At 39.9% G+C, this 15,960-nt stretch overlaps 1 pseudogene across 1 annotated transcript in view; it reads right to left on the reverse strand.

The window, feature by feature from the left end:
• Positions 1-14,722, reverse strand: part of LOC113569311 (NACHT, LRR and PYD domains-containing protein 3-like) — a 28,825-nt pseudogene extending 14,103 nt beyond the window's left edge. Inside the window, exons 1-9 of the transcript XR_014119240.1 lie at positions 14,645-14,722; positions 14,227-14,308; positions 12,815-12,896; positions 12,167-12,283; positions 9,868-9,984; positions 8,613-8,729; positions 4,126-4,183; positions 3,652-3,856; positions 1,725-3,492 (exon numbers count right to left, since the gene is read on the reverse strand). The product of XR_014119240.1 is annotated as an NACHT, LRR and PYD domains-containing protein 3-like (transcript). The remainder of the gene's footprint in view (positions 1-1,724; positions 3,493-3,651; positions 3,857-4,125; positions 4,184-8,612; positions 8,730-9,867; positions 9,985-12,166; positions 12,284-12,814; positions 12,897-14,226; positions 14,309-14,644) is intronic.
• Positions 14,723-15,960: the final 1,238 nt, after the last annotated feature.

Here is a 15,960-nt window from a genome sequence, read left to right on the forward strand (position 1 = left end):
GTGTCTCTTAGGATAAGAGGAGGAACTGATGTGTGTGGAGAAGAATGTCCATCTCCATCCCCTCAGTCTGTCTCTCCACAGTACCCTTCACCTGCTCTAGTCCTGCTGCATCTGCTGGGCGTCTCAGGCAGGACCCAGCTGAAGATCACCACCTGAGCCTGAGAGAGCAGCGTTTGTGGGTGCAGCCAGGAGCTCATATTAATAGAAGACGAGAAGCTACTCTTTAACAAAGTTGCTCTTTTAGAGACAAACTATGCAAGGCCTTCAATATCAGTTTCTATAATCTTGAACAAGGGAAATGTAAAATATTACCATGTATTCACTGAATAAACATGGATCAAAGATAAATAAATAAAGATTTATTTAATTAGTAAAGACTTGCTTAGTAAACTATGATTATTTTCAGACACAACAGTGACTAGTCAGAGAGAAGACCTGTCATTTATTTTTTTAAACAGTTTTAAGGGATTGCTTATATTTGCCAGGTGTCACGGTTGGCCGGGCATCCAGAAGGAGGGACACGCCCACTCCTGTTAGGGAGCGCACTACATCCCTGCCTTGTTCCCAGTCCCCTGCCTACTAATCAACTTCACCTGCCCCGTGTTCTCTCTCTCTATTTAAACTCACAGGTCCTGAGAGAAAGCGCTGCACATTAGTGGAACGCCGGACTACTCACTTCCACCCTGTACATCGTTACACAGACTGTTAGGACTGAGTATCGTTGATTATTTGTTGTGGTTTTTCACGTATTGACAATGCAGAATAAAGAGCACTTTGGCTCAACCTTGCCTTTCGCTTCCTCTGTGCCGCCACCGTCACAACAGGTATTTATGTTTTCAGGTTTGTCCATCAGCTGGTTTGAATATGTGGACTATTATGGGTCATATACAGAAGACTGAACCCATTATTCTGAGTTGTAGTCCAAACTCTGGTCTATGTAGTTTTGTTCTCATCTCCCCCCACTGCTGTGCTCATCTTTGTTCTCACTGTCAGCGGGAGGGCAGGAGCAGAGTCCAGCGCTGGTTTGTATAAAATGGGAAAAAGTCTCATTTAAATACGAGGAACAACAACCAGTCCACAGTCCAAAAAGCAAACAGTGTTAACAGGCAAAGGTCAGCACTAGGAAGACCAAACAGTAGACTTTGGTAAAAAGGGCAGACACACAGAAACAGAAACATGTTCAGGAAAAGTGGGAAAAAAAAACAAGATAACATACACCAGCTCAGAAATACAACTCAGAAGAGTAATTTTCTAAAGTTAGTTACACATTCTCACCTACACTGGGCTACACAACAGAATTTACTCTAATATCTTTGTAATTACAATTAATTCAGGTAAATTTATTATGTTTTACACATGTTACATCTTGGCCTGCATCTGTTTCCATAACTGGCTGTGAAAATGTGAAAGAGAATGTTAATGTGGGTAAAAGAGATATATATATGTGTGTGTGTGTGTGTGTGTGTGTGTGTGTGTGTGTGTGTGTGTGTGTGTGTGTGTGTGTGTGTATGTGTGTGTGTGTGTGTGTGTGTGTGCGTGTGTGTGTGTGTGTGTGTGTAAATTCTTTAGGATTAATGAGTGGTTCAGCTAACACCTTAAATAGTGATTAGGGTATATGATACATTAGTTACAAAGGGGTTTAGGAAACACTTACAAATTAACAAAAGTACCTTATGATGTACTAACACCAGTGCAATAATGTGTTTATAAATGTAAATACTCACACAGCTTTTCTGGATGCTGTGACCACTGGCAGCAGTCTCAGTAGACATTCCTCTGATGGGTCAAATTTACTCAGGTCAAACTCATCCAGCTCCTCTTCTGAGTTCAGTAACACAAACACCAGAGCTGACCACTGAGCTGGAGAGAGACTGGCTCCATGGAGACAATGGTCACCTCCTCTGCTCAGGTATGTCTGGACTTCCTGTACTAGAGAATGATCCTTTAGTTCATTCAGACAGTGGAACAGATTGATGGATTTCTCTGGAGAGGGATTCTCCCTGATCTTCTCCTTGATGTAGTTGACTGTTTCCTCTTTGCTGTGAGAGCTTCTTTTCCTCTGTGTCAGTAGGCCTCATAAGAGAGTCTGATTGGACTCCAGTGAGAGACCCAGAAGGAAGCGGAGGAAAAGGTCCAGATGTTCATTCTCACTCTGTAAGGCCTTGTCCACTGCATTCATAAGGAAGTCAGACATGGTGGATCTTTTAAAGAGACCTTTCTTTTGCTGTTTTAACACATTTTTCTTTTTAGAGATGAAGGAGAGAAATGCATATAAAGCAGCCAGAAACTCCTGAATGCTCAGATGCACAAAGCTGAACACCTTCCCCAGGTGAAGCCCAGACTCCTCTCTGAAGATTTGGGTACACACTCCTGAGTACACTGACACTACTTTGACATCAATGCCACACTCTCTTAGGTCTTCCTCATAGAAGATCAGGTTGCCCTTTTCCAGCTGTTGGAAAGCCAGTTTTCCCAGTGCCAGAATTGTCTTTTTAGTCTGTTGAGGATCAGTGTCAGTGTTTCCATGGTACTTTCTGTCCTTGTGTTTGATCTGAAAGATCAGAAAGTGTGTGAACATTTGAGTCAGAGTCTTGGGGATTTCTCCACTCTCTGCTTCACCCAACATTCTCTCTAGAACAGTGGCTGCAATCCAACAGAAGACTGGAATGTGACACATGATGTAGAGGCTTCTTGATGACTTCATGTGTGTGATGATTTTGTTGGCCAGGCTCTGATCACTGATTCTCTTCCTGAAGTACTCCTCTTTCTGAGGGTCACTGAACCCTCGTACCTCTGTTACCTGATCAACACACTCAGGAGGGATCTGATTGGCTGCTGCAGGTCGAGAGGTTATCCAGAGGAGAGCAGAGGGAAGCAGATTCCCCTTGATGAGGTTTGTCAGAAGCACATCCACCGAGGTCGACTCTGTTACATTCCACAAGTTCTCATTGTTCTGGAAATCTAGAGGAAGTCGACACTCATCCAGACCATCAAAGATGAAAATGACTTTGTAAGCATCACAATGTATTAATTGTAATTGTTTTGTTTCTGGGAAAAAGTGATGAAGCAGATCCATCAGACTGAACATTTTCTCCTTCATCAAATTCAGCTCCCTAAAAGGAAGTGGAAATATGAAGAGGACGTCCTGATTTGCTCTTCCTTCAGCCCAGTCCAGAATGAACTTCTGAACAGAGACCGTTTTCCCAATTCCAGCAACTCCTTTAGTCAGCACTCTTCTGATGGGTTTGTCTTTAAAGAGCTCATTGCATTTGATGGGTGTCTCCTGTGTTGCTGGTCTCCTGGATGCTGTCTCAATCTGTCTCACCTCGTGTTCATTATTGACCTCTCCACTCCCTCCCTCTGTGATGTAAAGCTCGGTGTAGATCTCATTCAGAAGAGTTGAGCTTCCTTGTTGGGAAATTCCTTCATTAATTCTTTTAAATTTATCCATTAGTTTGTGTTTGAGATTTCGTTGATATTCAGAGAATAGCTCTAATAAACAGAAGAACATGATCACAAATATTTTATTTTCTTGTTATCTTTGATGTTGAAGTAATTTATCAAAACCCTGAAACACTTTGCCCAAACAAAGAGGACAAAATTTAGTTATAGTGATACTGCCATCATAAAGCCATGATCCAGAGCTCTTACTGGTCTGTAGTGTGTTAGCAAGGTCTGTCTGGTTCATGTTTCTCAGGACGTGCAGTGTGATCTTCAGCACCCCCTCTCTGGCATTGCTCTGATCCTCCTCATCCTCCACCTCACTCTCAGAGCATGCTGGGTAATCTGGACTCAGCAGCTTCTTAAACCTCTTCAGCTCCTTCTTCACCAGAGAGATGACTTTGTGCTCCAGCTCCTGGTTAGGAATAAACAGCAACTTACAATCATAAAAACACCACAATGATACACAGATGATTGTATGATTTTGTTTTATGATGGAGAAGACTCTGGCAGTGTTGCTGTACTTTAAAAAAAAAGTTTAAAAAAAAGTAATCCATTACTCATTACTTCTCTAAAATTGTAATGGGATTACTTTACTCATTACTTCAAGGAAAAGTAATCTCGTTACTTCATTGTTACATCCTAAAATCCAAATATACTAGAATCTCCCAGACACATACACACCTTGAATGTGGACTCCAATTGTTTTCTGTTGGTGAGTACTGATTTTTGACTTTGTACACTGTGGACAAACACAACAGACTTTTATGGAGGAATATGTAGCACATTCATACCTGTACAACACACAACTATATAGATCAGTAGATATTATACTGGATTATATTATCAACACTTGTGTTTCTACATTTCATAACAGATCTGTGATGCTGCCTGGTGTGTGGCAGCAGAAAGGATGAAGATGCAGGTGTGAGTGTAGAAACTCAAAAAGGCTTTTAATAGAAAGTGAAAGTAAAGCAAATGTGCTAAACACACTCAGCCACAAGAAGACAAAGATCGACAAACAAGAACAGGAAGACAGGAAACAGGAGAAGTATATACATGGAGGAATCTGGGAAGAGAACAATGCAGAGACTAAGGACAAGTGGCTGGAATGGTGGGAGGAGTTAGGCTGGGGAGTGGCAGGAATGGTGGGAGGAGTTAGGATGGGGAGTGGCAGGAATGGTGGGAGGAGTTAGGCTGGGGAGTGGCAGGAATGGTGGGAGGAGCAGAGAGAAGGACAACACACAGATACAACAATAAACAAAGGACGACATGGGAAAGTAATAAAGACAAAGGGGCTCCATTACAAGATGATTTGTTAGAAAATAAGTACATTTTATTTATAGAGCACATTTACGACAACAGCAATGATCAAAGTGCTGTGGAAAGTTAGGAAAAATGTCTTAACAAAAACCTGTGAAATGTAAAACAAAAGGAAATGTGCCATCAAACATAAACATGGACAGAGAAATGAAAATGTCAGGGTAAAAAGAAGTGTTTGAGATCTGCACAAGAGGGAGCAGAGCTGATATTCAGAGAAGGACTGTTCCACAGCCTCAGTGCTGCAGCTGAACAGATACAGTCACACTTCAGCTTTAGTCAAGACTGTAGAAAGACACAGTCACACTTCAGCTTCAGTCGAGACTGTAGAAAGACACAGTCACACTTCAGCTTCAGTCAAGACTGTAGAACAGACACAGTCACACTTCAGCTTTAGTCAAGACTGTGGAACAGACACAGTCACACTTCAGTTCAGTCGAGACTGTGGAACAGACGCAGTCACACTTCAGCTTCAGTCAAGACTGTAGAACAGACACAGTCACACCAGCTTTAGTCGAGACTGTAGAACAGACACAGTCACACTTCAGCTTCAGTCGAGACTGAGAACAGCCAACAGCTGATCTGAACAACTCTGAGTGCCAGTGAGTAGATGACTTGTTCCTAAGCGTGAACAAAGAATTTGATTATTGGGAAAATTCTCTGAACTCGTAAAAATTATTCCTAATAACAAAATTGATTTGCTGATCAAATATGAGCTCTGGATCAAAGATTACACCAAGATTTTTGTATTTTTAGGAATAATACAAGCAGATTAATCAACTGTTACACAAGTGTTAACCCCTCACTATCTATGTTTACATGTACACCCATGATCTTATATTAGTCTACAACTGTCTTACTTAGATATGATCCTGTTAATATTACAGTCTGATTGTTATAGTGTGACAGAGTGTCTTAGTTGACATAAGCTTAGGCTGATTAAAACATGTGTTCTAGAATAATATTAGCCAGACTATGTGCACATGTAAACACACACTGATCCACTGACTAAACATTTTTGCTGCATTTCTGGCAAAGCCTGATAAACTGTAATCAAGAGAGTTTGTTTTTGTCTTGTCATTAAAAGAGGAGCTCAGCAATGTTCAGTAACAGCATTACTACTGTAGCTAAATCCAGCTCATCTACCTACAGCTTGATCCTGCCCCAACTCCTCTTCTTAAGTGTTCTTCTGCTATTTCTCCCATGTCTTCTCATTAATGCTTCTCTTACTTCGGATTCTGTTCCTACAGCTCTCAAAACCTCAGCTTTAACTGCCATTCTTTATAAAACAGGACTAAATGCTGCACTACTTGATAATTACTGACCCATTTCCAGTCTCCCCTGTCTAATCAGGGTTCCAGCCTCTCAATTGCAATCTTTCCAATCTGACTTCCATACTATGCACAATACTGAGAGAGCCCTGTTAGATGTTTTCAATGATCTCCTTCTCTCTACTGACTCTGGTGCCCTGTGTGTTCTCCTCCTTCTAGATCTTCTAGATAGAAGTGTTGTGTTTGACACAATTAAATCATAACATACTTATCAGCTGCCTCTCAGACATTGGGATTACTAATACAGTTCTTGAATGGTTTACCTCCTATATCTCTAATAGATCACATTTTGTCATACTTGGTCAGATTATCCACAGGCATAGTCTTTGTTTCCACTGTTATGCCGATGACACTCAGATTTATATTAGAACCAAAGCTAACACTACCTTATCACCTCCTGATTTAATCTCTTATATCCAAGAGCTCAAACAGTGGATGAACATAAACTTACCAAAATTAAATCTTACAAAATAAAACTTTACTTATTCTTTCTAAATCCACAATGGCCAAATGATGTATTTTAAACTCAGTGTGGATGGGTCTTGGTCAAACCCTCAACTGCAGTTTGGAACGTTGGTGTACTCCTCACTCTCCTTTGAACCCCACATCATGTCACTGGTTATAAATGTCTTTTTTTTCACATTCACAGTATCACTAGATTAGGCCCAAGCTCTCCAGACAAGGACCTGAAACGCTGGTTCATACTTTCATCACATCCCATCTTGATTACTGCAACTCTCTCTTCATTTACATCACAGAATTCTCTTAGATGTTAAAAAATGTCAGCCCACAACACCCTGATTCTACATCAGTTACACTGGCTCCCTGTCCCTCAACGCATTCAGTGTAAACTCCTCCTGCTTACATTCAAAGCTCTGCATGGTCTTGCACCTCCCTACTTAGCTGAACTCCTACATCCATACTGCCCCACCCGTGCACTTAGGTCTTCTGATGCAGGTTGTCTCTCCATCCCTAAGTTAAGATTGGTCTCTGTAGGGGCAGATCTTTTAGTGTCATGGCCTCAAAACTGTAGAACACGTTACTACAATCTCTCCATCTTTGGTCTTGAATTTCTGCTTTCAAATCACTTAAAACATAAACATTTTAATGACCTTTCTTCTGTTAATAGTTGATAAATTAATGTGATAAATGTGTTAATTCATGTCTCTTTCCATGTGTATTGCTATTGTAAAGCAGCCTTGAATTTTAGAAATGCACTATATAAATTTAAATTTGTTATTATTTTATTATTACAGTACATACTGAATACAGTTTACAGTCAGCTTTAGAATAAGTGCCATTGTTTTTAAATAAAGAAGCTAAACTTTAGGGAAATATTTGTAAATGTACAGGTGTGTTTTGTATTCTTGGTAAACGTACACCTGTGTTGTGAGGCTGAATTAGACTGTGCATGAAGGAGACTGAAAATTAATATTTTAATAAACTATAACTATTTTTACACATCTGTAACTGCATTGTTCCAGCACAGACCCCTCCTCATAGATACCTCCCTATGCTTGTGACATTGTGTGTGTGTGTGTGTCTCTGTGTGTGTGTGTGTGTGTGTGTGTGTGTGTGTGTGTGTGTGTGTGTGTGTGTGTGTGTGTGTGTGTGTGTGTGTGTGTGTGTCTCCCATGTATCACACTTGCAGGTTTATACTTTACAACATCTGGAGGACTCGACTGTTTCTCTCTAAAGAGGACACCCAGGTGCTCCTCCAGTCCCTCATTACCTTGAGACTGGGTGACTGTAACTCACTCCTGGCTGCTTCCTCCATGTGTGTCTCCAGGCCCTTACAGCTGATCCAGAATGCAGCAGTACGGCTGATCTTAAACTTTCTGAAGTTTATACTTATGTTTCATTTCTGTATTTTGTATTGTGTTTAGGTCTCAGTAGAGACAATTGTTTCAGGTAGTATCAGAGATCAAGATTATTTAAGATTATTACCTTCTGGTACTATCCAAGGGTTTTGTGAATGGACTACAAAGCACTTTTAAGAAGTTTGTCTGGATAAGGACATCTAAAAAATGCAAGAAATATACATGTATTCAGATATCCCAAGTAAATAAGCACACAAACCTCTTCCCACTCAGGATATGCAGGCTGGATGATCTGATTTAATCCCCTAATCCAGTGTTCCTCATTCCCAGTGCTGGATGAACTGATTTAATCCAGTGTTCCTCATTCCCAGTGCTGCGAACCTGCAGCACTGCACAGTTTAGTGTTTTCCTGCTCCAACACACCTGATGCAGCTCATGAAGGGCTTCATAATGAGCTGAGTGAGTTTGAGCAGGTGGGATTGGAAGTGAGGAACACTGTCCTAAACCAGGAGATCATCAACTCTAATCAGAACACTCTCCCTCTCTGAAGTGTAAGTGGAGGACTCCATCTTACCTGAGCTCAGTAGAACAGTCACATTCCCTACATCATCCTTACCTGAGCTCAGTAGAACACTCACATTCCCTACACCATGCTTACCTGAGCTCAGTAGAATACTCACATTCCCTACATCATCCTTACCTGAGCTCAGTAGGATACACTCCCTCTCTGAACTGACGTTCAGGGTCCATTGACTGGTCACTCTTCATGGATACACAGCTGGGTTCTGGGGAGTCTGATCTCTTACCCTGAATAGAACTAAAACACACAATTAAAAAAGATATTGTTTTAATGCCAAAATAGTGTTATACTGCCCAAGGCCTAACTTAAAATAGTTTCACATTTTTGGTGTATTTTCTAAAGTAATCATCTCACAAATCTAGAGTTTATTTCCACAGTGACTTTACCCTTTGAGAACTCTCTGCTCACTGTGAGGATGCAGAAGTCTCTGTGTAATTGTGGATGACCAGTTATTGTTCTGGGCTCACGTTCCAAACCTGACTTGGTTATGCAGGTTTATTCTTTACAACATCTGGAGGACTCGACTGTTTCTCTCTAAAGAGGACACCCAGGTGCTCCTCCAGTCCCTCATTACCTTGAGACTGGGTGACTGTAACTCACTCCTGGCTGCTTCCTCCATGTGTGTCTCCAGGCCCTTACAGCTGATCCAGAATGCAGCAGTACGGCTGGTCTTAAACTTTCTGAAGTTTATACTTATGTTTCATTTGTATTGTGTATTGTGTCTCGGTCTCAGCAGAGACAATTGTTTCTGGTAGTATCAGAGATCAAGATTATTTAAGATTATTACCTTCTGGTACTATCCAAGGGTTTTCTGAATGGACAACAAAACACTTTTAAGAAGTCTGTCTGGATAAGGGCATCTACTAAAAGCAATAAATATACGTTTATTCTGATATCTCAAGTAAATAAGTGCACAAAATTCCTCCTACTCAGGATATGCAGGCTGGATGAACCGATTTAATCTTCTAATTCAGTGTTCCTCACTCCCAGTGCTGGATAAATTGATTTAATCCCCTAATCCAGTGCTCCTCACTCCAAGTGCTGGATGAACTGATTTAATCCCCTAATCCAGTCTTCCTCATTCCCAGTGCTGCGAACCTGCAGCACTGCACAGTTTAGTGTTTTCCTGCTCCAACACACCTGATGCAGCTCATGAAGAACTTCATAATGAGCTGAGTCAGTTTGATCAGGTGGGACTTGGAGTGAGGAACACTGTCCTAAACCAGGAGACCATCACCTCTCATCAGAATACTCTCTCTCTCTGAAGTATAAGTGGAGGACTCCATCTTACCTGAGCTCAGTAGAACAGCCACATTCCCTACATCATCCTTACCTGAGCTCAGTAGAACAGTCACATTCCCTACATCATCCTTACCTGAGCTCAGTAGGATACACTCCCTCTCTGAACTGTAATGGAATGTCCATTGACAGGTCACTCTTCATGGACACACAGCTGGGTTCCGGAGAGTCTGATCTCTTACCCTGAATCAGACTAACATACACAATTAAAAAGATATTATTTTAATGCCAAAATACTAATGCGTGTATAAATGGTTCAAATATAAATTAATATGTATTTATGTCTATCTTTGCTATTTTTATTTTATGTTTTTAAAATGTTTTTACAAAGATGTTGAAGACAGTAAAGTTGTTATTATGTTTCTTGTTATTTAATAAGTGATCTTCAAGATGACCAGTTATACCAAAGAGCATCTTTACATTACTCCCCAGCAACTGGGATTACTGGGATTATCCAGTGGTTAAAAATGCCTTTTTTCACATTCACAATATCACTAGACTTAGTCCCATGCTCTCCAAACAAGGTGCTGCAACTCTGGTTCACACTTTCATCACATCCCATCTTGATTACTGCAACTCTCTCTTCATTGACATCCCAAACTTCAATATGTTCAAAATTTGGCTCCTAGAATTCCCTTACATGTTAGAAAATCAGACCACAACACCCTGATTCTACATCAGTTACACTGGCTCCCTGTCCCTCAACGCATTCAGTATAAACTCCTCCTGCTTACATTCAAAGCTCTGCATGGTCTTGCACCTCCCTACTTAGCTGAACTCCTACATCCATACTGCTCCACCCGTACACTTAGGTCTTCTGATGCAGGTTGTCTCTCCATCCCTAAGTTAAGATTGGTCTCTGTAGGGGCAGATCTTTTAGTGTCATGGCCTCAAAACTGTAGAACACGTTACTACAATCTCTCCATCTTTGGTCTTCAATTTCTGCTTTCAAATCACTTAAAACATAAACATTTTAATGACCTTTCTTCTGTTAATAGTTGATAAATTAATGTGATAAATGTGTTAATTCATGTCTCTTTCCATGTGTATTGCTATTGTAAAGCAGCCTTGAATTTTAGAAATGCACTATATAAATTTAAACTTGTTATTATTTTATTATTACAGTACATACTGAATACAGTATACAGTCAGCTTTAGAATAAGTGCCATTGTTTTTAAATAAAGAAGCTAAACTTTAGGGAAATATTCGTAAATGTACAGGTGTGTTTTGTATTCTTGGTAAACGTACACCTGTGTTGTGAGGCTGAATTAGACTGTGCATGAAAGAGACTGAAAATTAATATTTTAATAAACTATAACTATTTTTACACATCTGTAACTGCATTGTTCCAGTACAGACACCTCCTCATAGATACCTCCCTATGCTTGTGACATTGTGTGGGTGTGTGTGTGTGTGTCTCTCTGTGTGTGTGTGTGTGTGTGTGTGTGTGTGTGTGTGTGTGTGTGTGTGTGTGTGTCTCCCATGTATCACACTTACAGGTTTATACTTTACAACATCTGGAGGATTCGACTGTTTCTCTCTAAAGAGGACACCCAGGTGCTCCTCCAGTCCCTCATTACCTTGAGACTGGGTGACTGTAACTCACTCCTGGCTGCTTCCTCCATGTGTGTCTCCAGGCCCTTACAGCTGATCCAGAATGCAGCAGTACGGCTGGTCTTAAACTTTCTGAAGTTTATACTTATGTTTCATTTGTATTTTGTATTGTGTCTCGGTCTCAGCAGAGACAATTGTTTCTGGCAGTATCAGAGATCAAGATTATTTAAGATTATTACCTTCTGGTACTATCCAAGGGTTTTCTGAATGGACAACAAAACACTTTTAAGAAGTCTGTCTGGATAAGGGCATCTACTAAATGCAATAAATATACGTTTATTCTGATATCTCAAGTAAATAAGTGCACAAAATTCCTCCTACTAAGGATATGCAGGCTGGATGAACCGATTTAATCTTCTAATTCAGTGTTCCTCACTCCCAGTGCTGGATGAACTGATTTAATCCCCTAATCCAGTCTTCCTCATTCCCAGTGCTGGGAACCTGCAGCACTGCACAGTTTAGTGTTTTCCTGCTCCAACACACCTGATGCAGCTCATGAAGAACTTCATAATGAGCTGAGTGAGTTTGATCAGGTGGGACTGGGAGTGAGGAACACTGTCCTAAACCAGGAGACCATCACCTCTCATCAGAATACTCTCTCTCTCTGAAGTATAAGTGGAGGACTCCATCTTACCTGAGCTCAGTAGAACAGTCACATTCCCTACATCAACCTTACCTGAGCTCAGTAGAACACTCACATTCCCTAAATCATCCTTACCTGAGCTCAGTAGAACACTCACATTCCCTACATCATCCTTACCTGAGCTCAGTAGGATACACTCCCTCTCTGAACTGTAATGGAATGTCCATTGACAGGTCACTCTTCATGGACACACAGCTGGGTTCCGGGGAGTCTGATCTCTTACCCTGAATCAGACTAACATACACAATTAAAAAGATATTATTTTAAGGCCAAAATACTAATGTGTGTATAAATGGTGCAAATATAAATTAATATGTATTTATGTCTATCATTGCGATTTTTATTTAATGTTTTTTAAATAATTCGTACAAAGATGTTGAAAACAGTAAATTCGTTATTATGTTTCTTGTTATTTACTAAGTGATCTTCAAGATGACCAGAGTTATACCAGAGAGCATCTTTACATTACTTTACATTACATTAAGCTGGTCTTAAACTTTCTGAAGTTTATACTTATGTTTCATCTTTGTATTGTGCATTGTGTCTCGGTCTCAGTAGAGAACTGTTTCTGGCAGTACCTGATTTAAGATTGTTACCTGCTGGTACTATTCAAGGGTTTTGTGAATGGATATCAAAGCACTTTTAAGAGGTCTGTGTGGCTAAGAACATCTACTAAATGCAATAAATATAGATTTATTCAGATATCCCAAGTAAATAAGTGCACAAACCTATGCACTGCAAGTATGTTTATTTATGTTCTCTCACCTTTCTCCTTTCTGTGTGTGCTGTTCCCCAGAGACACTTATTTTGGAGGTCATGTCTCCTCCTACAGATTATAGCTGTACACCTGCAAACACACACATGCAGATTAATAATCAGAACACATATTCAATTACAATATTTACATTTACTGCATATGGCAGACACCCTTGTCCAGAGAGACTTACAGAAGTGATTTGTTGTGTCGCTACAAAAAACATAAATAAAGCACCTTTGTAAGTCGCTCAGGATAAGAGTGTCTGCTAAATTTTATAAATGCAAATGTAAACATCCTCATGTGAGCACAGAGAGGTTAGTGTCAAAATCACCATCAGGCTAAAGCCATGGCTAAACTGCAAAAGAGGGCAGTAAAGATGTGTTTTTATAATAATTGCATACCGGGTCACAGACCAACTCAAAATCACTGTCACACAAATAAACAGCGCAGAACTTCATAAATTATTAGCTACATTTACATGCGCACCGTTGGTACAATACTAGTCTGACACTGTTAGTTGAACTAACACACGATCGTATAAAATCAGTCTTAGCCAGTTCAAAACACGTAGCCGAGTTGGACGTGTAAGCACGTTCTGTCAGATCTACTGGTTCACAGCCCGAACTGCAGCCAAGATCTCCGTTTAACGAGTCACGACCAAGACATTCACGCGCTTTAATCAATCACGACCAAGACATTCAGGCGCTTTAATCAATCACGATCAAGACATTCACGCGCTTTAATCAATCACGACCAAGACATTCACGCGCTTTAATCAATCACGACCAAGACATTCACGCGCTTTAACGAAGCACGACCAAGACATTCACGCGCTTTAACGAAGCACGACAGACATTCACGCGCTTTAACGAAGCACGACCAAGACATTCACGCTTTAGCTCGGAATGCGCCTATAAGCGAGACATTACAGTATTTTCTCGCTTAATGTTCTCAAAAGAGAAACAGAGTCATTCATGTTTTTGAAGAGCTTTGGTGTAGACAGGCACCTTTACTAACTTCATAAGTACAAAATATAGTTTATTAAAATGAGCAAATAATGCATAAAGTTTAAACCGTAATCTTACAGCACTAAAACAAACTCAAAAACATGGGTGTAGTGAACAGTATCAGTCCAAAGTGGAAAAGAAGACAGAGGCAGGAAAAATGTGTTCTGTAAGTGCATAGTGGGTCACAGACTAACTCAATCACTGTCATACAAAGAAACAGTGTCGAAATATCACTTAATAATATTACTAATAAATATTATAAATATTACTTATTTAGTTACACTGACATGCACACTATTGGTACAATACTAACCTCACACTGTCAGTCTAATTACGACATGATCGTGTAAACAGCACGGTCTTAGCCTGATAAAACAACTAGTCTACATCTAGTTGGACACCTAAACACTTACTGTTAGATCTACTGGCTCACAGTCCGAGACATTTGTGACACTTCCTGCAGTACGACGCCTGTTCTATTTGCGCAGTTTGTTTCTGCGTAGAGGACAAAATAGAAATATATGAAGTATACAGTGCGTTTATTAGTACTTTTTATACAGTTCATGTAAACATGTTGATTCGGACCAATTTCTCAGATGAGCCTAGAAAGACTTTAGTTTGGTTATTCTGAATCAGACGACCTCAGTTCTATTGCTGTATTTCGCGTAAACGAAGACACCTACTGCAACAGAATAGCGGCTAAAAGCTTTACGTTTTCAGACATTAACCTTGTTAATATTCAATTCTGTTAATATTAAATTTAAGAACTTGTTCTTTGAGTAGTATAAGTTCATATAATTCTTGATTGACAGCTCAGATTCAGATACTCACCGGTTTTCTTTTCTAAAGATATTTGCATTCCGCTTCTTAAAATGGAGCACAAAAATTTCACTTTCGCCTGAACCGGACTGAACCGGTTTTGTGAAGGATAATTGTTTTTTAGGGGCCGGACTGCTGTGACCAGTCACAACACTTTATCCAACCTTCTGCGGGACAGAGAAATCAGAGCTACAGTATAGAACTGTATTTAAATAACACAGAATAGCGTAGAACAGTGACAGTAAATTAGCAGTGGATTTGGACTGTGGGAGAATTTTGTTTGTCATGGAGCTTATACAGCACAGCTGTTCTGAGCAGACGTTTACTTAGGTTTTCACACACACACACACACACACACACACACACACACACACACACACACACACACACACACACACACACAGAGAGAGAGACAGGTTATTAGTTTGTGTGTAATACCTATTCTGTGCTCACAAACTCTATATAAAATGACTATTTATTGTCATTAAGTTTCGTTTCTAGCATACACTCCCCTGATATGACAGTTCAAACCATTTTGAGTGTTTGAATAAACCATTTTCAAATGGTATCTTGGGTCTCTCCTCTGCTGATCGCCATGTCCAGTTCACATGCCCAGTGATGTAGTGGTTTAAGACAGTATGTGAACGTTTAGTTTGTGCCCAGACATGTATCTGAGAAGAAGACGAGCCAAAAGACGTTAATTAGGCAGATCTGTTTACTAGTAGGTAACATCTAAGGTCAAGGTTATGATGGAGCTGTAGACATAAGTGAATGTTTTAAGGGACTTCAGACAAAAATTCTGAATAAAAGGTCAAAAGACCACAAGGGACATAATCTGCATTAATCTGGTGTTGGCAAAAGTGCAAAATCAAACATCTGTTTTGTTAAAAAAATTTTCACACAGTATTGACGTGTAACTCGCAGCATTCACGGATCTCCTTTGCTCGCATGCAAAATCTACATGTGCTCACTCATATTTGCTCTGCTCTCGCTTACATTTACTTTGCTCTGCTACAAAACTGCTTGCACGTGTTTAGATATATCCTGCTCTTACACAAACTTGCTCTTCTGCACACACAAACACATACTGTACTCTCGCGAATGTTTTTGTGTTCTTGCGCACAAGAACACAATTCTTTAATTTCATTATTATTAACTGTGAATGAAAAGGAAAGTCATTCATGATCATGATACAAATGTTATTATAAAACAGTTAGAACTTTAAAATAATTGCGGCACTTTCATATACATAATATTATGTGCCATTTCACAAAACAAATATGAATGTATTTAACACATATTGTTCTTATACTGTATAATATGTATGA

Source organism: Electrophorus electricus, chromosome 21 (genome assembly GCF_041902795.1).
Source record: "Electrophorus electricus isolate QZ-2024a chromosome 21, ASM4190279v1, whole genome shotgun sequence".
Classification (NCBI taxonomy): Eukaryota; Metazoa; Chordata; class Actinopteri; order Gymnotiformes; family Gymnotidae; genus Electrophorus; species Electrophorus electricus.